General features: G+C 55.8%; 2 protein-coding genes across 17 annotated transcripts in view; one reads left to right on the plus strand and one right to left on the minus strand.

Moving 5' to 3' along the window:
* The window catches only part of PSMG3 (proteasome assembly chaperone 3), a 348811-nt gene that overhangs the window by 300707 nt on the left and 24979 nt on the right, over positions 1-23125 (plus strand). The gene's annotated exons all lie outside the window — the stretch shown is intronic.
* ELFN1 (extracellular leucine rich repeat and fibronectin type III domain containing 1) overlaps positions 1-23125 on the minus strand; it is a 133107-nt gene that overhangs the window by 87041 nt on the left and 22941 nt on the right. For all 16 annotated transcript variants that reach the window (XM_049699970.1, XM_049699968.1, XM_049699967.1 and 13 more), the window contains one exon: positions 5048-5176. The gene's annotated coding sequence lies outside the window, so the exon portion shown is untranslated. The remainder of the gene's footprint in view (positions 1-5047; positions 5177-23125) is intronic.

The raw sequence follows: 23125 nt of genomic DNA on the forward strand, positions 1-23125 counted from the left end.
GGTCAAGGAGGCCCCTGCTGGTGGCTTAAGGCCCAGGCCAGGTCCTGTCTGTCTGTGGCTGGCAAGACAAGGCAAACTGCTGACCACAGGTGAGAGGGGTGTGGCCGAGGCCCAGCTGCATGGCTGCCAGGTGTGTGCGGTGGGAGAGCCCGCTTCCCACTCCGAGCCTCAGCAAAATTCACGGGGACAGGCAGGGTCCCGGAGGACCCCTGAGGTTTTGGAGAAGTCCCAGGGCAGATATGGGGACACCATGGTGACTCTGGTGACTCTGAACTTGGAGCACAATTGCTTGGGGACAGTGTGTAATTCTGTTTCCCGGTATTGCCCAGCTCAGACCTCCTATAGCTCAGGGACCAGGTGAATGGGGGTGGGGGTGGGGGAGGGGGGTCTGTTAATGGAAGGAGAAAATGAAACATTAAAGAGAAAGGTTTTCGGGCTTCCCTGGTGGCGCAGTGGTTAGGAATCCGCCTGCCAATGCAGGGGACATAGGTTTGAGCCCTGGTCCAGGAAGATCCCACATGCCATGGAGCAACTAAGCCCGTGCGCCACAACTACTGAGCCTGCGCTCTAGAGCCCGCGAGCCACAACTACCAAGGCCATGTGCCAAAAGTACTGAGCCCGCAAGCCACAACTACTGAAGCCCATGCACCTACGGCCCATGCTCTGCAACAAGAGAAGCCACCGCAATGAGAAGCCCGCGCACTGCAACGAAGACCCAACGCAGCCCAAAAATAAATAAATAAAAATGAAAGAGAAAGGCTTTCCATTCATCAGGAAAGTCCTGCAGCCTCTGATGCAGCTGAACAGAGCCCTCCCCCAGCAGGCCGCGCCCCCTCGGCTGCCGCCCCTCCCCCTCCATCCTCAGCCCCTCCTAGTTAACAAGCTCGCGGCCTTTGCAGGTCTGGAAAGCTAACGCAGGGTTTGGCTTTTGCCCTCAGGGGCCACGGGGCAGAGCGTCCGGCAGGGCTGGCGTTCTTGGGGGGCTCTGGGCTGGGTGAATCAGGGTCCTTTCTGCCTGCAGAGCGTGGGGTCCGTGCAGGTGCAGCTCTAAAAATGGTCGCCTCACTACTTTCATGTCCCACACGCCCTTCCAGAACCCTCCACTCCCGTGCTGAGAGGTGGAGTCTGTTCCAGCCCTGCGTTTGCGGTGGTCCCCAGGACGCAGCGTGAAGTGATGCTCTGTGACTCCTGACGCTGGCCACAAACGGCGACACCACTGCCACCTGGCTCTGTCCTGGGGACACAGACACCCTCTTCTGCCCACAGACTGCCCCCACTGGAGCTCACCATCTGGAATGAGGCCCCTTCACCCGGGCCGGATGCCCCACCCAGTGCCTCGGGCAGCAGAGACCAGCGTCCAGTCCACGCCCAGCCCCGCCCACGGTGCAGATTTGGGAGCAGAATAAACCGCTGTTGTTTCAGGCCACTGAGCTTGGGGCACTTTGTGGTGCAGCAATAGTACCATCAGAACAGGGGGAGCAGGGTGGGGCTGGGCTGCAGTGGTCCAAGCTGTGCCCCAGCTCCCCGGCTCTGCCCCCACTCCCACCCCCGGCTCCAGGCGTAAGCGGCTTCCGGGAGGAGATGGGGCCAGGGCTGCCTCTGCCTCCCTTCCCTTCTGGTCCGCATCCTGGAACTGAAGGCTCCAGTTTTCAGTGCGGAGGCTCAGAGCTCCGCCTCCCTCTGCCCTCTCTCTTCTCTGCTGCTGTCCAGGCTGCCCAGAAGAGCCCGCCTCAGCAGCAGATGACGCTCTTTTTGGATTAATTTAGCCCAAATCAGCAAGGGATCTCCTCATTAGGTTTTAATGAGGAGCTTATTAGCTGGGCGGTTCAGGGAAGGGTATTTGCTCTGTCTGCCCAGGTAACGCTGCTTCAATCCAGCTAAGAGGAAGTTCGGAGACACCCCCGTTCCCCTGTTCCCGTGGAGGTTCAGCAACCCCTCCAAGACGAAGGAAGAAGAGGGAACTGGGCACCCACTGGCCACAGTAAGAGGCCTGGCTGCTGGGTCCGGCGTTGCCACTGACCCACTGGCCAATCCCAGTCAACACCCCACCCCACTCCCGGCCTCAGTTTCCACATTTGCGCCCTGACAGAGTTGGACGAGATGAAGACGACACAGGGAGATATAATCGTTCAGTGCTTGCCACGTGCTGGCCCAAGTAACAGCATTCACCAGCAACAGGAATCCTGCCAACAACCCAGGTAGGGGGTGCTCGATCTGCCCGGTTACAGGGAGCTGCTGGGAACATCCGTGCACCATTTTTGTGGGACATATGCGTGCGTCTCTCTTGGGTGAGAACCTAGGAGCGGAGCAGCTGGGTCTGGGTCGAGGGCAGGTGTTTCACTCCCCAAAGTGGCTGCCCCGCTTCCCACCCACCGTCAGTGGGAGCGCCCCAGCTGACCACACCCTTGCCGACACTGTGGTCGGTCTTTGCTCATTCTAGCCTTTCCAGGAGGCGTGAGGCGACGCCGCGCTGCGGTCCTCATTTGCCTTTTCCTAGTGACTAACGATACTGAGCATCCTTTCAATGTGCTGATGTGCCGCGTCTTCTTTACTGAAATGTCTGTTTAAATACTCGGCCCTGGGCTTCCCTGGTGGCGCAGTGGTTGAGAGTCCGTCTGCCGATGCAGGGGACACGGGTTCGTGCCCCGGTCCGGGAAGATCCCACATGTGCAGAGTGGCTGGGCCCGTGAGCCATGGCCGCTGAGCCTGCGCGTCCGGAGCCTGTGCTCCGCAACGGGAGAGGCCACAACAGTGAGAGGCCCGTGTACCGCAAAAAAAAAAAAAAAAAAAAATACTCGGCCCATTTCAAACACTGGGCTCTGAGTCTTCTTATCAACGAGTTATGAAAGGTCTTTATATATTCTGAATACAAGTCCTTCATCAGATATATGTTTTGCAAATATTTTCTTCTAGTCTGCAGCGTGCCTTTTCGTGGGAGAAAAAAACTTAGGGACCTTGGGTTTGGCAAACATTTCTCAAATGCGACACGAAAAGCACACATTGTAAAATAAAGTGGGCTTGATGAATATTTAACGTGTTTGCCCTTCAACAGACACTGTGGTGCCCATTTTAAAGATGGGAAAAGTGAGACATGAAGGGCTAAGGCATCTTGCCTTTCCTCTGTGAGTCTGGGCAGGAGTGTGGTGAGGGGAAGAAAAGGACTCGCCTGGGGTGACCCCGCTCCCTGCTCAGCTCTGTGGCCTCAGAGTCTTATCCAAATTACTGTCCGGCCCCCACTGGTCACCGAGCGGGTGGGAGGCCACAGCACTGCCCAGCGATGCACCCCTACTGCTGAGTGGTGGCGCCAGCCTTGCAGCCAGGGGTCTGGCCCCAGGGGAGGTCCTGAGGCCCAGAGAGTGAGTGTGTGCCCTGTGGCTGCAGGGTGGGGGGGTCCCAGGAAGGCTGGGAAGCAGAGACTGTCAGAGCCCGTGAAGCAGCAGGAGGTGGCCTTGGGGGAGAAGTCTGGCCCAGAAACAAGGAGTTGGGCACATGTGGGGGCCAGCTGGGGACCTGGGGGGCACTCAGCACAGGCTCTGTGCCTCGGCCCCAAGGTCAGACTGGGGCATGGGTCCCCTAGGCTGGTCATACCCTCAGAAGGCATCTACCCTGGTTCACGGATGGCCCAAGAAGGGAGGGGGCCCCCGAATCATACAGGGGGCCACAGTGAGGTAGGGTCAGCCCCAGCATTGCCTGCCAGGCGAGGGGGCTTCTCCGTCTCCACTGGGCCTCCCTGCCTCCAGGCCTCTCCCACAGGAGCTGGCGACATAGCAGCCCCCCCTGCCACCACTCCAAAACCTGGGATGGCCCCCAATTCCACAGACTGTCCGGGCACCAGGCCCTGGGCTGGGCGCTGGGGACGCAGAGGAGGGGACATATGGGGACACGGTTTCTGCTGGCTGACGTCTCAGCCGGGTATCCCAGGCCCTCTGTATGACTCCGGCAGTGTTCTCAGGTGCTCTGCCCCTCGCTGACCCACAACTGACCCATCCTTCTTAGCTCTGGGCTTGCTCTTGGGGCTGGGTTGGACTTCTCCAGGATGCCTTCCTGGGCCCCATAAACCCTGGAGGCCCAGCTTGGGGCACAACAAGGACCAGAGCGACTCACAAAGCCCCCACCTCAGTCCCTTCGTAGGAGAAACGGGACTATCTCAGGGAGGGGCCTAGGAGCTAACGTGTGCACGTGTCTGCTGTGGGTGCAGAGCGCTTTGGAATCCGGAAAGCGGAAAGCGCTTCGCGCGCTGGCAGCCTCTGAGGACACGCCCCTCCCGCTATCTGCGCCCTTGCGCCCGGCTCCTCCCGTGCTGAATGGGCCGATTCCCAGGGCCGTGAAGCGTTGCACCTCCCCTCCCTGCCATCTTGGGTCACTGGCTCTGGGAGGCCAGCCGCCGTGCCGTGAGGACACCTGGCCTGAGCAGGGGCCAAGTGGGAGGAACCGAGGCCCCGGCCACTACTGACCCTGAGCCGCCTGGACTGGGAGCCTCCGGCCTCAGTCAAGCCTTCAGATGCAGCCTCGTGAGAGCCCCTGAGCTGGAACCACCCAGCTAAGCGACCCCCAGATGCCTCACCCCGGAAATTATGGGAGATAACACGCATCGTTCTACTTCACTAAACTTGGGGGAGATTTGTTACGTAGCAAGAGATGTCGAATACACAAACCATTTGCTCTGTGAACCAAAAATAATGCTAATAACAATGATAAAGTATCTCTGCAGGAGCAGCGGTTGGGAGCTGCCCCCCGGGGCCACCGTGACGGTGCCGGGTGGGGCTTCCCCATGAAGACACGCGCTGAGAATGCCCACACTCACCCAGATTGCCCCGCAGCTGCCTCCAGGTGGTTTCGCCCAGGCAGGGGCTGGAAGGGGGTCTCAGGACCCCCTTCTCTGCCTCCCCCCGGTGCAATTATTGCCCCTTTCAGCAGGAAAAGCCCTCACACGGTTTCCCCCGTCCATGGCTTATGCAATAAAGTCTCTGTTCTCACTCAGAAACGCTTTCTTTCTCAAAAAGCCTTGCCCTTGCAGAAGAAGTCCTCTGCGCTTTCAGAATCTTACCTCTGCTGAGAGTTTTAAAAATTCATCCGGAAAGTCAATTGATTTCTTTGTTCTTCGCTGTGTCTGCTTCCCCCCTGAGGCAGCCGGGGCCCCGATTCAGTGGGCAGAGGCCACAGAGAAACAAGAAAACTGTGGAAGAGACAAAAACCTCCGTTATTAACTACAGACTGCATGTTGTCACAAGTGGGCCCAGGCTGCCAGGGTGTCAGGGCCCCAGGACCCCATGGTGGCGGAGCCGCGGTGGAGGGATCGGGGTCAGCTGCCTCCCCCAGGCCCCCAGCCCTAGCCTTCCCGCCAGCCCGGGGCCACCCCCTGGGACGTTAGCCCTGCCAGCCCTGCATGCCACATTCTCAGTCTAGCCAGGGACACACGTGTCGGTGCAAACAGCCCTAGGTGTGCACAGGTGAGGTGGGGGGTACGGTGGCGGCCAGAGCAGGGCTTTAGTTCACTGCTGACGTCAGCTCAGAGGGAAGAGCAAACCTGAGGCTTCCCCAGGCCCCTGCCCTGCCCCTTGGGCCTCAGTGGCCCCCACTGCTTGCCTCTCTGTCCTCTGTGCTTAGCCACTGCCTCCTCGGGGTACCTGGAGGCTCCCACTGGACACAGACAGTGAGGGGCACCCCTGGATGCCCAGTTAATGCCACCTGCACCAAGAGCGGACATCTCTGGGGCCCCCACTGCATTGCCCTGTGATGGGGACCTGAGCTCCCGGGATCTTGGCACAAATAGGTGCAAATGGCGATCTGTGTCTCTCCCAGAGTCAGTGGCATGAAAACCACCCTCAGACTTGGCCCAGCCCCTCATCCTTCTTGGGGAAGGCGTGTAATCCCGTCAGCTTCAGATTTTGACTGTCCTTGTATGGAAGTCAAAGAAAACCAGAGTATGAAGGGCCCTGGGAAATCACTTCATTCAACCTGCTCGTTTAAAGACAGAGAAACTTAGGGGCTTCCCTGGTGGCGCAGTGGTTGAGAGTCCACCTGCCGATGCAGGAGACGCGGGTTTGTGCCCCGGTCTGTGAAGATCCCATGTGCCGCGGAGCGGCTGGGCCCGTGAGCCATGGCCGCTGAGCCTGCGCATCCGGAGCCTGTGCTCCGCAACGGGAGAGGCCACAGCAGTGAGAGGCCCGCGTACCGCAAAAAAAAAAAAGACAGAGAAACTTAGGTCCTGGAAGGTATTTCTAAACCCCAGTGTCCAGCATGGTTGGTGATCAGGAAGGGACGGGTAGGGGAACGTGAAGGTGGGTAGAAGAGGGAAGGATGTGGGTGAAGGATGGGTGGGTGGATGGATGGGTGGATGGGTGGGTGAATAGGTGAAGGATGTATGAGTAAATGATGAATAGTTGGGTGAATAGGTAAATGGATGAAGGATGGGTGGGGTGGATGGATGGATAGATGGGAGTATGGACAGGTGAATAGATGAAGAATGGGTGGGTGGATGCATGGATAGATGGATGCATGGATAGATGGGAATATGGATGGATGAATGGGTGAAAAATGGATGGGAATACAGATGGGTAAATACGTGAACAATGCCTGGGTGGATGGGAACTCACAGCATTAGGCCTCCCACTAGCATCCTAATTTTAGTCCATAAAGTAATGAACTTGTCTGGAAATATGATCAAAGCCTTAGGAAAAACTTCCCTATACCCAGCTCCGATGGGCTCTTCATAGATGGTGGAGAATAAGTGATGACCCCCTCACCGCAAGAAACTCAGTGGGTAATGCAAGGGGCCCGGTGTCTCTATATGGGGGACAACAAACGTGAGTATGTTAGTTCAGAGAGTGGACACAGTGATGGACAGACCACATCAGGGAAAAGCAGGGGAAGTTCCTGGAAAGTTCAGCCTGCAGGAGAGGAAACAATATAAACCATAACAACGGCCAACTCTCAGAGATCAGTGCAAAGGCTGCACCAGGTCTGGTTTTGTATGTCTTGAGAAATTGACAAGCGATTTGTAAAATTCACAGGGAATGCAAAAGACCTAGATGAGGCAAAGTGATTGAAAAAGAACAAAGTTGGAGCACTAACACAACCTGATTTCAAGACAGATTATAAAGCTATAGTGATCGAGACAGTGAGGTATTGGTATAATACAGACAAATAGGCATGGAATAGAGTCCAGAAATAGATGCACACATACACAGCTAATTTTTGACAAAGGGACAAAGGCAACTTCGTGGAGGAAAAGACAAGCATTGCACCCAACGATATTGGAACATTTGGATATCAATATGTTAAAAAAAACAAACAAAAAATTTTGATCCATATCTCACACTACATACAAAATGTAATTCAAAATGGATCATAGGGCTTCCCTGGTGGCGCAGTGGTTGAGAGTCCGCCTGCCGATGCAGGGGACACGGGTTCGTGCCCCGGTCGGGGAAGATCTCACATGCTGCGGAGCAGCTGGGCCCGTGAGCCATGGCCGCTGAGCCTGCGCGTCCGGAGCCTGTGCTCCGCAACGGGAGAGGCCACAACAGTGAGAGGCCTGCATACCGCAAAAAAAAAAAAAAAAAAAAAAAAAATGGATCATAGACCCAAATGTAAAACCTAGAATTATAAAACTTATAGAATACAACATAGGAGAAAATCTTTGTGACCTTTGCTTAAGTGAGGATTGTTTAGATATGATATCAAAGGCGTGATCCAAAAAATAAAAATTAATAAACTGGGCATCGTCAAAAGTAAAAATTCCTGGGCTTCCCTGGTGGCACAGTGGTTGAGAGTCTGCCTGCCAATGCAGGGGACACGGGTTTGTGCCCCAGTCCGGGAGGATCCCACGTGCCGTGGAGCAGTTGGACCCGTGAGCCATGGCCGCTGAGCCTGCACGTCCAGAGCCTGTGCTCTGCAATGGGAGAGGCCACAACAGTGAGAGGCCCGCGTACCGCAAAAAAAAAAAAAAAAAAAAAAGTAAAAATTCCTGTTCTTTAAAGGTAACTGTAAAGAGAATTAAAGGACAACTCACAGAACGGGGGAAAATATTTGCAAATTGTATACCTAACAAAGAATTTATATACAGAATGTGTAAAGAATTCTCAAAATTCAACAATAATAAACCAAAAAGTCAATTTTAAAATGGGCAAAAGATATGAACAGATACTTCACCAAAGAAGATATGCAAATGGCAAATAAATACCTGAAAAGATGCTCAAAGCTAATAATCATTTGGGAAATACAAATTAAAATCACAACGAGATACCTCTCAGCACCTATTAGAATGACAAAAATTAAAAAGACCAATCATATCAAGCGTTGGTGAAGATTTAGAGGAACTGGAACGCTCATACACTGCTGATGTGAATACAAAGCTGTACAACCACTTTGGAAAATAGTTTGGCAGATTCTTAAAAGGTGGAAGCTAAATACATACCTGCCATAGGACCAAAACATTTCACTCCTAGGTATTTACCCAAGAGAAATAAAAAGATGTGTCCATACAAAGAATTGCACAATGATCTTCATAGCAGCCCAATCTGCAGTAGCCTAAACTGGCAACAACCCAAATGCCTATTAACAGGTGAATAAACAAATTGTGGCATATCCATTCAATGGAATGCTATTCAACAATAAAAAGGAATAAACTATTGATACGCACAACATCACCAATAAATCTCAAAAAAAAATAATGCAAAGTAAAACTACCTCTATTAAGAGATGACACAACCTTATATGTAGAAAATCCTAAAGAATCTATACACACAAAAGAAACAGAGCTAATAAACAAATTCAGCAAAGTTGCAGAATATAAGATCGACACACAAAAGTCAGTGGTATTTCTATACATTAACAATGAGCGATCTGAAAAGGAAATTAAGAAAACAATTCCATTAACAATAGCATCAAATACTTAATAATAAGAATCAGATACTTAATAATAAATTAAGTAAACCAAGGTAGTAGGTACAAACTGATATAAGGAAATCTATAAAACATAGAAATCTATAAAACATCTAAATAAATGGAAATACATCCCATGTTCATGGATTGGAAGACTTAATAATGTTAAAATGACAATATTCCCCAAATTGATCTACAGATTCAATGCAATTCCTATCAAAATTCCAAGGCCTTTTTTGCAGAAATGGACAAGCTAGTTCTAAAGTTCATATGGAATTGCAAGGGCGTCCCAAATAGCCAAAATAATCTTGAAAAAGAAGGACAAAGGTGGAGGATTCAACTCGCACTTTCTGATTTCAAGAGTTACTACAAAGCTACAGTAATCAAACAACGTGGTACTGATGTAAGGATAGACATAACGATCAGTGAGAGTCCAGAAAAAACTCATACATCTGCGGCCAACTGATCTCCAACACGCAGGTCACCACTATTCAATGGGGGTAAATAGTTTCTTCAACGGATGGTTCTGGGGCAACTGGAGAGCCACACGCGAAAAAAATGAACCTGGACCCCTACCTCACACCATATATAAAAATTAACTCAAAATAAACTTAAAAACATGAACATCACAGCTAAAACTATAAAATTCTTGGAAGAAAACAGAGGCAAATCTTTATGACCTTGGATTTAGCAATGGTTTCTTAGATATGACACCAAAAACATAAGCAACAAAAGAAAACATAGATAAATTGGACTTCATCATACTTTAAAACTTTTGTGCATCAAAGGACCCCACCAAGAAAGTGAAACGACAGAATGGGAGAAAATATTTGCAAAACATATCTGGTAGGGGTCTAGTACCCAGAACGTATAAAGAGCTCATACAACTCAAGAATAAAAAGACAGCCCAATTTTTAAGATGAGCAAAGGATCTCAATAGACATTCATTTCTCCAAAGAAGATATACAAATGGTCAACAAGACATGAAAAGATGCTCAACATCATTAGTTAGGGAACCGCAAATCAAAACCACAGTGAGGTACCACTTCACACCTACTAGTTTGACCACAATAATAAAAAAGAAAAGAAAAGAATAGGTGTTGGAAGGATGTAGAGAATTGGAACCTCGTGCAAGCTGGTGGGGTGTAAAATGGTGCAGTCGCTGTGGAAAACACTTCGGCAGTTCCAGAATGTTCAACACAGAGTTACCATGTCACCCAGCAATTACATGCCTAGGTACAGACCCCAAAAGAACAGAAAAGAGTTGTTTAAACAAAAACTTGTACATAAACGTTCGTAGCAGCATTATTCACACTAGACAAAAGGTGGAAATAACTCAAATGGCCGTCAACTGATGAATGGACAGATAAATAGAATGTGGTCTATTCGTATGATGGAATATTTTTCTGCCACAGAAAAAGGAATGAAGCGCTGACACCTGCTACAACCTAGAGGAACCTTGAAAACGTGATGCTGAATGAAAGAAACTGGACACAAAAGGCCACATATCGTGTGATTCCATTGATGTGAAATTGTCCAAAATAGGCAAGTCCTAGTCCGGATTTGCTTAAAATTCTAAAAAGACACATAAGGCTACATGCTATATGATTATATTTATAGAATGTTCTAGAAACATCCAAGCTATTAGTACAGAAAACAGATCCGTGATTGCAGGGACTGGAGGTTGGGGAGGAGGGGGGCCCGACTGCAAAGGGACTTCAAGAGGGACCTAGTATCCAGAGAGCCCGAGAGGTGGGAAAGGAATGAGGGCTCTCTAAAGGTGGGCACAACAGCTCAGACACCTGGCAGGCCGCAGGAAGAAGGAGCTCTGCCCCGCGGGCTCCTGTCCACTGGGGCCCCAGATCGCAGGCGGCTATCCATGCGCCAAGGTCTCACTGAGCACCATGGATTCAAAGATGTGCTTGGCTGTAGTTTCTAAAACTGGCCACGGCTATAGTCCTGGTCCCTGGTGGTGGTCAGGACTCTACTCCCCTTTAAACTGTGCTCCCTCCTCTTGAATCTGGGTGGGGACCCATGTCTCCACCAGCCAGGACGGTGCAGAGAAGCAGTCTGTATGTTCTGGGCTAGGTCACAGAGAGGACACCGCTTGTGCCGGGCACTGTCTCCGGATGCTTGCCCGGCCCCCGCACTGTGAGGAAGCCCAGACCCCACGGAGAAACCGCCAGTCAGCCCTCAGCCCCGTGTGTCACCTGGTGATGGAGGAGAGGCCTAACGCCAGGGGCTCAGCGGCCTTGGCCTTCGAAGGCAGCCAGGCCCACCCAGGGCTCACACGGAGCTGGAGGGGCCCGGAGCCTAGAGGGGGCCGGTGGGACCGGGGTGCGGGCCACACGGTGGGCCTTCTGTGCTCTGTGGCCCCCGGCCTCTCCCCACCCAAGGCTTAGCCCAGAGCGTGAGACCTGGGATCCCATTATCCGCCCCCATCCCCAGGCCAAAGCTCTCAGGCTCCAGATCCAATTACAGGCCTGGTAGAGAGCAGGCGGGGAGAGATGGGCATCCGGGACCCCTCCCCTTCCAGCCCGCCTGGGGTCCCTGGTCTTTGTTGGTGACTTAATCCCAGGCTCTGGGGAAAATACGTGGCTCCCAGGAGAAGCAATAAAACACAGACACTGGCCCCCAGGCTGAGGTGCGCAAGGAAAGGACGATTCATGAGTCTCTGTGACTCAGCTGAAGGTTGGCCTTGAGGCACTGCTCCCCCCAAGGCGGGAACTCAGCCAGCTGTCCGTCTGAGCTCCCCTCCCTTCTCCCCGCAGACGTGGGTCTGAGTGCTTCTGTGTGTGTGGAGAGGGGCCGCTCTCACCACCGCCTGCCCTGGGGCATTGCCCCATGGCCCTTGGGTGTGGCCCATGTCCTTCAAAACCCCACAAGTCACCTTGGTCCCTGTGGTCACATGGCCTCCAGGGCTCTCTCTGCTTTGCTGGGACGGCCGGCTCCCTGATTGTTTTAGGAGTCCTCTGTGTAGCCTGGGTGTTAATCCCTCGTTGGTTATGCGTATTGTAAATATCTCCTCTGTGTCGGGTGGTCTTATTGCTGTGTTTACGGTGTGCTTTGTCATACCAAGTTTTCTAATTTTGCTCTGGTTGGATTTATCAATATTTCCCTTCATTTTTTGTTTGTTTAAGAAGTCTTTCTCCGCCCAGAGATGGTAAAAAAGTTTTCCCTGCACACTTAGGTCTCTAACCATCGGGGTCGCATTTCATAGTGATGTGAGGTGGGGTCTCACCTGGTGATTTCGGTCTAGGGGCTGATTTCCCAGGTCCCCTTATTGCTTGATCCCTCTTTTCCCTCTGATTAGTATAGCCACCATCCCCTTGTGATAAACGGGGTGGTTTGAGTTCCTGGAAGCCCTAGGGGAGGGGAAATGTGGAAGGGGAGAGAGATGAGTGGGCCTTGAGGGAGCAAGGAGGCCAACTGAGGTGGAGGCGGCTGGGATGCTGGGACGACGTGGCAGATGGGGGATTCCTGGGGGAGGGGCGCTGGGGATGCTAAACAGTTAAATGGGACACTTCTGAGGGATGGGCAACATTGGGATGTCTGTGTTCTGTGGTAGAAGCTTCCTTGGACCCCGAAACCTTGTGATGAGGCTCCTTTGCACACAGAAGCCTTGTGTGAGGGTCAGGCCTCCGGTGGGGGGAGGGGGGGCAAAGCACAGGCCCTGGAGTCAGGAGGCCCAGCCGCCCTGCTAGCTGAGACCCTGGCCTCCTGCAGGCTCCCCACCTGTGAAGTGGGGTCGGAGTGGAGGGTTCCCTGCCCTTGACCTCGGCCCCAGCCTCACCGTCCACCTGCTGGAGGGGGTCACCCAGTCCGCTGAGGGACCGGGGCTTGCTCAAGGCCACACAGAGTTACAAGAGAGAAGACCAGGCCTGGGACTCCAGGCTCCCAGCTGGGGCCCCCTCTCGTGCAGGACAGCTACCCCAGCCCTCGGGGAGGGGACACTCGGACCCCCTGGTGACACTGCCTCCCAATCGCCTTCCCCACCTTAGTACCCCCCCCACCCCTGGCTCAGCCACCAGCTCCAGTCCTCACACCACGGTGCCCAGTGGGGCTGGCAGCTCAGACAGGAAACCCGGGGCTGCCTGGGAGGCTGGGCGGGCAGGAGTCCTGCAGCCCTGGGTTGGGGTGTCTGCTTCCTGGGGCTTCCCTGACAGAGCACCACAGGCTGGGCGGCTTAAACAAGAGCCTGATTTTCTCCCCATCCTGGAGTCTGGACATCTGAGATCAAAGCGTCAGCAGCGCTGGCTCCTTCTGAGGCCTCTCTCCTCCCCCGGTGTCCTCCTGGGGTCGTCCCTCTGTGCGTCTGAGTGCTAACCTCCTTTTCTTATGAGGACCCCAGACACACTGGATTAGGACCCACCCATGTGGCCTCATTTTACCGTAATTCTCTTTAAAGGCCCTGTCTGCATGCACAGTCACACGCTGAGGTGCTGTGGGTAGGGCTTCAACACATGAAGTTGGTGGGGGACACAGTTCAGCCCATAACGGGGGGCTGGGGACAGAGAAGGGCCACGGGAGAGGATGGAGGGGGGTTCAGGGGCAGCGGGGATCTGGCCCCATTACCTGCGTTGAGCCTTTGGAGGGGTGGGTGCTCTGGGGTTCGAGAGGGCTGTGCCGGTGTGATGCCTGGGGCATGGGGCTTGCTTTGCGGGTGATGGGGGTGTCGGGGGCAGAGGACCCTCCACTGGGGCCTTGGGCAACACCCGGGGACCTTCCTGCCCCTGAGTGGGAGGCGCATGCTGTCTACCGCGGGCATCACCAGGGAAGCGCAGATTAAATCCTCAGTGAGATGCCACTTCAGAGCCGCCAGCTGGGCAAAAATTCAGGCCCGCAGAACGGAGTGTCGGTGAGAGGCTCTGGAGCAACGGGAACTCTCCCAGTGGCGGGACAGCAGATAGGCGCCAGCATTTCGGAAAGCCATGCGGCCGTTTCTCCTGGAGTTGCAACACCTGCCCGGGACCCGGCGGCTGAGCTCCTGGCCGCGCGCCTCAACCCCTCGGCCGCATGTGTTGGGACTGGCATGTGATCAAGAAGCGCCGCGAAGAGCACCGTGTGTATTTCACGGGAAATGAATGAATGGCGTTTACGCGGGAGCCCTGGCCCGCGGTTAATGTAAACAGACGATCGACGAACCAGACACAGACCGACTCCGGTAAGTCTCGGGAGGGTCATATTCGAGCAGAAAAGCAATGCTGAATGTCAGGGACTCAAGGTACCATCTATGTCAAGTTTAAACGTTGATCCTGCAGGCTGCTGGGATGTAAGCCTGTGTTGTAAACATACAGAAACACTGTGGCACTGAGCCATGCTGAAAAAAGATCTGAGGAAAGGGCACGTGTCAGAATGTTACGTCTGCTCAGCCCGGGTGCTGGGCTCACAGGTGTTCATCGCGTCACTGTCTGCCCCTCAGCCAGTGGAGAAAGCTCCTAATTATTCCAGGAGCGGTTTGACCATTCCCAGGTCAAGCGCAGGCCCGGCTCTGCTCCAACCCCTTCTGTCTCTGTCCCGAGCAGGGCCTCTTCCCCTCGTCCCCCTGCAGCGAGGAGAGGGCTTCTCACCTGGGAGCCACAGCCCCACCCCCGCCTCAGGACACGGACTGCCTACACCAGACCTGGGTTTAAATCACACTTAGTGCCTGGGCCTCCCCAGGGCCGGCGCAGCACCCTGCTGTGTCGAGACCCTCCTGACCCAGAGGTCGCAGAGCAGCAGCAACCCCAAGGCCCCCGAGGTGTGGGGCGGGTGGGACCTGGGGCAAGTAGTCCCAGGTCACAGGCCATGAGGGACGCTCAGGTGAGATGTGTCCTCATCCAGAGCAAGTCAAATGAGAGGTGGTCCCAGGTCGGTGACCCGGGAGGTCAGATGCCAGCGTGGGCCCTGGAGCCCCTTCCCCCGGGTATGTCTGTACAGGGGAGAAGGAGACAGTTGGGGGGGCAGCACCCACACGCCCAGCACTTGGGGCATTGCAGCTTGCAAAGCGCGGGGGTCTCTGGCACCTGCCCCAGAAGCCACCTGTGGGCAGAAGGAGCTGGCCATCTAGGGAGCCACGCCCACGAGAGGGGGACCAGGCTGGTGGCCAGAGAGAGGTTGCCTGCAAAGGAGGGGTGTGCTCCCATTTCACAGGTGAGAAAACTGAGGCCCCAGGAGGACACAGGACCTCCATGAGGCCACACTCAGGTGGGGAGGAACTGAGCTTGGGTCCAAACCAGGCCACTCCACCACCACCCACCACCTGCTGGGCTGGATCTCGTGCTCCTGGGTGGAGGCGACACTTCCGTGTGGATGGTTCACCTCTCGGCCCTGCTCCCTTCTCAGCTCCAGCCCCCGCCTCTCCCCAGACCTTCAGATCCACTGCCCTGTCCCTAGACCTGCTCAAACGGGATGTGTTCAAACAGAGCGCCTCGTTCTCTGCTCCTCGGCAGCGGCTCAGGCCAAACCCTCTGATCATACCCTCTTCCCAGCAGCGCCCCCAAGGCCAGAGCAAGTCCGGGAGCCCCAGTCCCCCCTCCAGCCAGTGGCCACACCGGGATCTCCATGTTCTCCCGCCTTCCACAGACCACGTCCCTCCGCAGCTGAGCGCCCCATGTCCCTCCCCACCCCAGCCTACAGGGCTTCCTTTCTCTACCTCCCTGCCCTCAGTTCCTCCTGCTCCAGTGGCCACACGGGCCACATTTCTTTGTTTTTCTTTTTCAAACCTGACTTTCAATTTAATTATCTTATTACTGATAGTTTTATTTATTTATTTATTTTTGGCTGCGTTGGGTCTTCATTGCTGCGCACAGGCTTTCTCTAGTTGCAGAGAGCAGAGGCTACTCTTCATTGCGGTGCACGGGCTTCTCATTGCGGTGGCTTCTCTTGTTGCAGAGCACAGGCTCTAGGGGTGTGGGCTTCAGTAGTTGCAGCGCGTGGTCTCAGTAGTTGTGGCTTGAGGGCTCTAGAGCACAGGCTCAGTAGTTGTGGCGCACGGGCTTAGTTGCTCCGCGGCATGTGGGATCTTCCCAGACCAGGGAACGAACCCGTGTCCCCTGCATCGGCAGGCGGATTCTCAACCACCGCGCCACCAGGGAAGCCCACAGGCCACATTTCTGACCCACGTCTCTGATCCACCCCAGGGCCTTTGCACTTGCTCTTTCTTCTGCCTGGAAAGCTCTTCCTCCAGATCTGCACGTGGCCAAAGTCACCTCCTTTGCAGATAAAGAACCCCAGTGGACACAGGGAACAAGCCCTGATGGGAGGAGGAGTGGCCTTGTTGTCATAAAAGAGGCCTAAGTAAATGGCCACTTGGCTGGGACGGTGGAGGGGGTTCCAATCTGCTTGAGGGTCTGGATCAGGTCCACCTCTGGGGTCTCTTGTGGCCTTGAGGGGCCTCCGTTTCTCCCACTGGCAATGAAGGGGTAGACCAGATGGTCCCTCAGGGCCAGGTCTGATGGGAATGTGACATTTGGAACTGCCTTCCAGGGGACCTCCAGTCAGTCTGGCCCATCACCCTCAGGAGAAGGACACTCGCACCGGCCAGTCAGGAGACCAAGGCCCTCGGCATGCAGGTGGAGCCAGGAATTCAGCCTCGCTGTGCCAGTTTAATCCAGCCCCCTGACTGGCAAAGCCCATTACAGCTTGTCAGCATACAGCAGGTACCCCCAGCCCAGCCCACCTTCTCCAGCCTGGATGATGAGCAGAGCCGCTCAAGTGGATCTAAGACGCCCCTAATTGGAATCCTGACGGTTCGGAAACTAACGATACACTCAACTCATCCTTAATTGGCGTGGTGCCACTGGAGACGCAGGGCGGTGAGAGCCGAGGGCCGGCTCTGACATGAGCCATCATTAGAGCTCCTCAGGCAGCTCTGCAGTGGGGCCGGTCCCCACCCTGCACCCCCGGAGCCGTGGCCCGGCAGACCCCACCCCACCTCCCCAGTCTTCTCTCTGACAGCTGGGTCTGGGGCAGCTGTTTTTGAGGCTCCTAGGGGGCCCCGGGGCCTGTCCCTGCGTAGATCCCCACCCTGGGAGGCTGGTCAAATTCTGGGGTGCTGGGAGGTGTCTACTCTCCCTCATCACCAGCATTGCCTCCCTGGGTCAGCCTCAGCTGGTCTGACGGGGACCTCATTAAGTGTGTGGGGAAAGCCAACCAGAGCATCGGGCCCACGTGGCTTCCCCTGATGTAAGTTCTCAGTGCACAGCTCCCGACCCTGCTCTGAGCCTCACGTTCCTCAAATGCAAATGGAGATAAAGTTGCTGGTTCAGCCTTTCCCCCAGCTTGTTGGCAGCCCACACTCACCGCATGGCCAGGCCCTTGGAAAGACAAAAGAGCGTCCCCTCCTTTGGGGGTGTCCAGGCTGGGCACACAGGCACGGCTAGCTCCGGATGACCAGCCAGCACAGCCCGAGTCCAGGGACAGCCCCGCACGTGGGGTCTGTGAGGAAGCCCAGAGCTGTGTCGGTGTGCTGGGACCAGGCCCTGCAGAATGGGGCTGCGAGGCGCCCTGGGAGCCGGGGACGGTGACCAGCTCCGTCAGGGAGACTCCAGCCTGGGGCCACCTAAGCTGCCTGGCGACCCTGCTCAGAACCCATGAGGTTCAGCTGGCCTGCTGCCCACTCAGGCCAGGCCCCTCTCTTCTCCCAGGGGCCCTTCTCCTCACCCTCGTCCTCAGACAGGGGCGTGAGTGGGCAGGGGTCCCCAGCGTTCCCTGGCACGGCTTCCAAGCCACATCTCTCCCCACCCCCACCCCCAGCCACACTTGTCCCCCCTGTCCCTTCACGCCAGAGGCTCTGTGGGGAAGGAGTGACTGGCAGCTCTCCAAGGACACCTGGCTCTGAACCTGCTGTTTCGTCGGCTTGGAGCACTTCCGCCATATCCCACGCCCCGGGCTCGGCTAAAGCTCCGGCCATTCTTCTTGATCACCCAGGACAGGGTGGGTTTCAGGGACCCTGCACGCGCCTCTGCAGCCCCTGGGTTCACCCCAGCAGAGGACTCATCACTTCCTGCTGGCTCGTTCTTCTCGGCCTCTGGGCCACACCACCTGGGGGCAGGAACCCTGCCAGCCCTGCACCCTCGGCTCCCTGCATAGCAGGCATGCCACACCGTTGTTGAACAGCCGGGAGAACTGTGGGATCCAGAATCCAGCAGCTCTGGGCCCTGGCTCTGCCACTTCCCGGCTGTGTGACCTTGGGCAAGTTGCTGACCTTCTCCGAGCCTGGCTACTCACCCACAAACCTGACTTACACAGTCACTGCAGCACTTCCCGAGTACGGCACACGGTGAGCGCTCAGCAAATGTATTTTAAAGTGCTCCAGCCCCTGCCTGGCACACAGTAGGTGCTCAGTACCTGTAAAGATGCTGCGGGGGCTCCAAGGGCCGCTCATCTGGCTGGGCCTCTGGTCTCTCCTGGGAACTGGAGCTCTGTGACAGGCCCCCGCCCCTGGCCAGTGCCACCAGCTGCCAGAGCAGACCAAGAGGCTGCCCTCTTGCCTCGCAGAGCCGAGGCCCCTGGGCTGCTCTGGGCTCCCCGGGGCAAGGGGGCGAGGGGGTCATTACCACGATTAACATGTCGTTTCTCATCAGACACCACCTCCCAGTACTTCTCCGCGGCTCTTAACACTGTTCCAAACTCCTGCCTTTTCTATTTCTGACTCTTTCTCTTGTTGGATTGCTCTGGCTTTGCCCTTAATAAATCTCATTTTACCCTTCTAATTAACTCAGACAAAGTCGCTCGGTTTTAATATCATGTAAATTATTAGCCATTCTGTCCGTTTACTGGTATCTGCCAAAGTTCACGCATGGATTTGCCAGCCTGTCCTCTGGGTCAGAAATCCACCAGCTTCGTGGAGGCGGCCCCCAGCCCGGGTCCTGGGAGCCAAACCCAGCGCCAGCCTCGAGGGCGCCTCGCGGGGAGCAAGCAAAGCATGGGGGCGGGCCTGCGAGCATGTGAGCACGTGTGTGGCAGGCTGCTGGCCTCGAAGGAAGGGGAGCTGGGGTCTGGGACGAGTGAGTGAGGGAGGACAGGGAGGGGGCCGCCCCCAAAAAGGCCACGTAAGCCGAGAGTCTGGGTCCTGTGGAGCGGTGGGGAAGGTTGGGGGGGAGGCCATGCCAGGGCCCCTCAAAGGCGATACTACAACCACGGACAGGGGCTTCCCTGGTGGCGCAGTGGTTAAGAATCCGCCTGCCAGTGCAGCGGACACGGGTTTGAGCCCTGGTCCGGGAAGATCCCACATGCCGCGGAGCAACTAAGCGCGTGCGCCACAACTGCTGAGACTGCACTCTAGAGCCCATGCTCCGCGACAAGAAAAGCCACCGCGATGAGAAGCCCGCGCACCGCAGCGAACAGTAGCCCCCGCTCGCGGCAACTAGACAAAGCCCACGGGCAGCAACAAAGACCCAAGGCAGACAAAAATAAAATAAATAATTTTTTTAAAAAAATAGAACTTCATTAAAAAAAAAAAAACACGGGCAGAGGAGCCGGTTATGAAATCCAGATATTCAAAGAAATCAAAGGGGAGAGTGTCTCTGAGGGACAGCAGGAGGCAAGGCAAGGCACCAGCGCCCGGGGTTTCAAGTGCTTAAAAGGAATTTACTATTTTTAAATAGCTAACATTTACTGAGCATTTAGCACGTGCCAGGCACTATTTTAAATACTTTACAGAGAATAATTAATATCCTTAACACCCCTGTGAAGGTAGGCATGGTGATTTTCCAACAGCTTTACTGAGATATAACTCACGCACAAATCACCCACTCGGAGCGCATAATTTGAAGGTTTTTAGTACCTGTCCAGAGGTGTGCACCCACCCCCAACAGTCAATTTTAGAACATTTCATCACCCCAGAAAGCACTCCTGCACTCCTCGGCCATCACCCCATTCCTCCGCCCCTCCCAGCCCTGCTCACCACGTTTCACATAAATGGAATCACACACTCTGGAGCCTTGTGTGGAGGGCTTTTTTCACTGAGCACCACATTTTCAGATTCATCCAGGCTGAAGCACGTATCAGGACCTCAGTCCCTTTTTATTTGCTGAATAATATTCCTCTGTGTGAACAGACCACATTTTATCATCTGTTCATTGGCCGATGGACATTGGGGTTCTTTCCACCTTTTGGCTGCTGTGAATATGCTGCTGTGAACATGTTTCCCTTTCTTGTGGGCAAATAGCAAGGAGTGGAATTGCTGGGTCGTAGGGTAATTCTGTGTTTAACCATTTGAACTGCTGGACTGCTTGAAAACGAATCGATTTTGAAGATAAGAGAAAGGAAACAAGAAGGGTGCTTTAGGGCACACGTCTGTGCTGTGTCTGGTCGGTGCCAGGAAACTGGGATTTTTTTGTCTCATTCATTTCTGTGTCCTCTGGCACCAAAGGGCCCTGTCATGGATGAGTGAGTGAATGAATGAATGAGGTGACCCAAGGGACCTGGGAGAAGAGGAAACAGACAAAAGAGGGGAGAAGTCTTGGTTTTCCAGTCCTGAAGCCGAGCTCGGCTTGGGCACTGCCCGAGCCCATGTGCACTCAGGTGGGACCTGGAGGAGACCCCGCCGAGGGGCTCTCAGCAGTTGTTTCCTGTCGCCCGCCCACCCCGGGGCCTCGGATTTGCTCCGGGATATTGCAGCCCAGAAGCCCCTCCTTCGGCTAAGTCACTGTCTTCCAGCCTCTCACTTTGACAACACCTCCCCACGCTGAGAGGCTGTAACAGCCTGTTAAACAACATAATGAGATGAATAAAACCCACTGAGACGTGACCCAGCACGCCACACAAAACCTGAGGCTGCCGCGGGTGGCCTAGAGGGGTTTCGTGGGGGACGGAAGTGCGTGGCAAAGATACCACAGCCGGGACGCGGCGCCGTGGGGGGGGGGGGGGGGGGCGTGGCGGGGGCGGAGACGGCAGAGCCGGGGCGGGGCCGGGGCCTGGGGGCGGGGCGGGGCGGGGCGGGGCCGGGCCGGGCCGGGGTGGGCAGTCCTCGGAGGGACCTCCCTGTCCTCTGCCTCGCAGAGGATGGGAAGCGCCCGGCTCTCCGGCTGCACCTCCTGCCTCCGAGGCCGCGGGACTGTGCTCTCAGGTGTTACACGCTGGGCCCTGGGCCCAGCCGCCTCTTGTCAACCACCCTCGCAGCCGGCAGCTTAGGCGGCCTGGGGAGGCCCCGCTCGGCCCCGCGCCCCCTCGGCCCGCGTCTATGATGCAGCAGGCCTCCTCTCGGCTGCCTGCCCCTCCGCACTCCCTGCCTCAGTCCCGCTCCTGGGCAATCCGTGTGCGTCAGTGTAGCACACGGTCTTTCCCACCATCGATATTCCTGGACCACCTGCTCTTCCAGAACCTTCCCATGAAGGGGTGGGGTCACCTGTGGCCCCTCTTTCAGCCTGGGCAGGCCTCCGATCGCCCTATGGATAGACTGCAGCTGAGAGATGCTCTCGGTCAGCGCGGCAGCTGTAACAAATACCACAGACCCGGCGGCGTAAACAGCAGACATTTATTTCCTCTCAGCTCTGGAGGCCGAAGATCCAGGTGTGGGCAGGGTGGTTCTTCCCGAGGCCTCTCTCCTTGGCTTGCAGACGGCCGTCTTCTCCCGTGTCCTCACGTGGTCGTCCCTCCGTGTGTGTCTGTGTCCTACTCTCCCCTTCTTATTAGGACACCTGTCAGACTGGATTAGGACCCACACACATGACCTCATTTTACCTTAATTCTCTCTTTAAAGACCCCGTTCTCCACCACAATTGCATCCTGAGCTACTAGGGGTTAGGACGCCGGCGCACGAATTTGGAGGGGGCACAATTGCGCTCATAACAGATGCTGTCTGACGTCTGAGGCTGGTATCATAACAGGCGATGAGCCTGCCGCCAGAACACAGGGGTGGTGCAGTGGGGGCCGGGGGGAGGCCCACGTGGAGGGGAACCAAGGCCTCTGGCCCTCTGCCAGCACCCCCTGCCAGCCACGTGAGTGCACCATCTTGCAAGGCATCCTCCTATCGGGGACCTGCCTTCCACGGGACTGGTTCTGTGCCAGGCTCTCTACCTACACTGGCTCCTAGAGCAGCCGCAGCAGGCCTGTGAGGTGGGAGACACAACTGTCCCCGTTCTGCAGGGGAGAGACTGGAGGCTCAGAGAGGGCAGGCCCCTTGCTCACGCCAGAGCAGGGCCCAGGAAAGGCTGAGCCCACGCTGGTCTTAACCACTCTTGGCCAAGCATTGAATCGTGCCGCCTCAGCCTGGACAATCCTCCCCTGGCCCCAACTGGCAGGTCCAGAAGCCAGTAAACATCCCCAAGGAGTGGCGGGAAAAAATTACAAAAGTTACAAGATGACACAGCCTCCAGGAGCCCCAGGCAATGGGCTGTCGGCCCCTCATTGGCTGTTGGCCTGTGTCACCCTGGGCAGCAAGGACGGTGGGACCCTGAGAGGTGGTGGCTTTGGGTTGCCTTGGATCTTTCCGCAAGGTTGAGGTGGGTCGCAAGGACGTTGGAGCATCCTGGCACCAGGAAGGGCTCAGGGCCAGACCCCCAGCACCCCCTCCCTCCCTGTGGGACCTTGTGGGTCTACGTGGCTGGGAGGGCGGGTCACAGGGGGGCTCTGGGGGTGTGCGCCCACCCCCACCTCTCTGCATTTGCTTCACGTTTTGCTCCTCTCTCCGCATGGCTTCCCCCACGCCATCTCTCGTCTTTCTCTGCAAATGGACATCAGATTTCCCAGACCCCGTGGGAATAAAGCTGCCCCGCAGCCACCTGCTGGGACTGACCTGCTACCCCAACTGCTGATGTGATTGGTCTAGCTTAAGTCAGGTGACCGGCCCTGGTCCAATCGTCAGGGCCCAGATGGGTATGGGGCGGGATGGCAGGGAAGACGTGACAGCTGAGCTCACCCTAAAACGACAGCCCGCATCAGTGTCAGTTCGGTGCCTGGACTAGAGCTACCGCTCCTGCAGCCACGTCCCCTGCCCAACCTCCCACAGCAATTGGCACAGAACCGGTCACATGTGGCTTCTCCCTGGATGTCAACCAGGTGGGCCAGCAGCGCACCTCGGCTGGAGGTGCGGTGTCCAGAAGCAGGAAAGTCATGGGACTCTTGGCCGGTTGGTCAGAAAAAGGAACCTTCTGCTTGGTTCTGAGTGCCTGACTTTAGGGACACTGGCAGATCAGAACACCCCCAGGGACAGGATGGGACGACCCGGACACCAGCTTAGGACACACGGTTAAGGAACTGGAGGTGGTCAGCAGAAGGGGAGGATGACACCAGACAGGAGGGGGCGGTGATCTGTACA

The sequence above is a fragment of the Orcinus orca genome, chromosome 16 (assembly GCF_937001465.1).
Source record: "Orcinus orca chromosome 16, mOrcOrc1.1, whole genome shotgun sequence".
Taxonomy (NCBI): Eukaryota; Metazoa; Chordata; class Mammalia; order Artiodactyla; family Delphinidae; genus Orcinus; species Orcinus orca.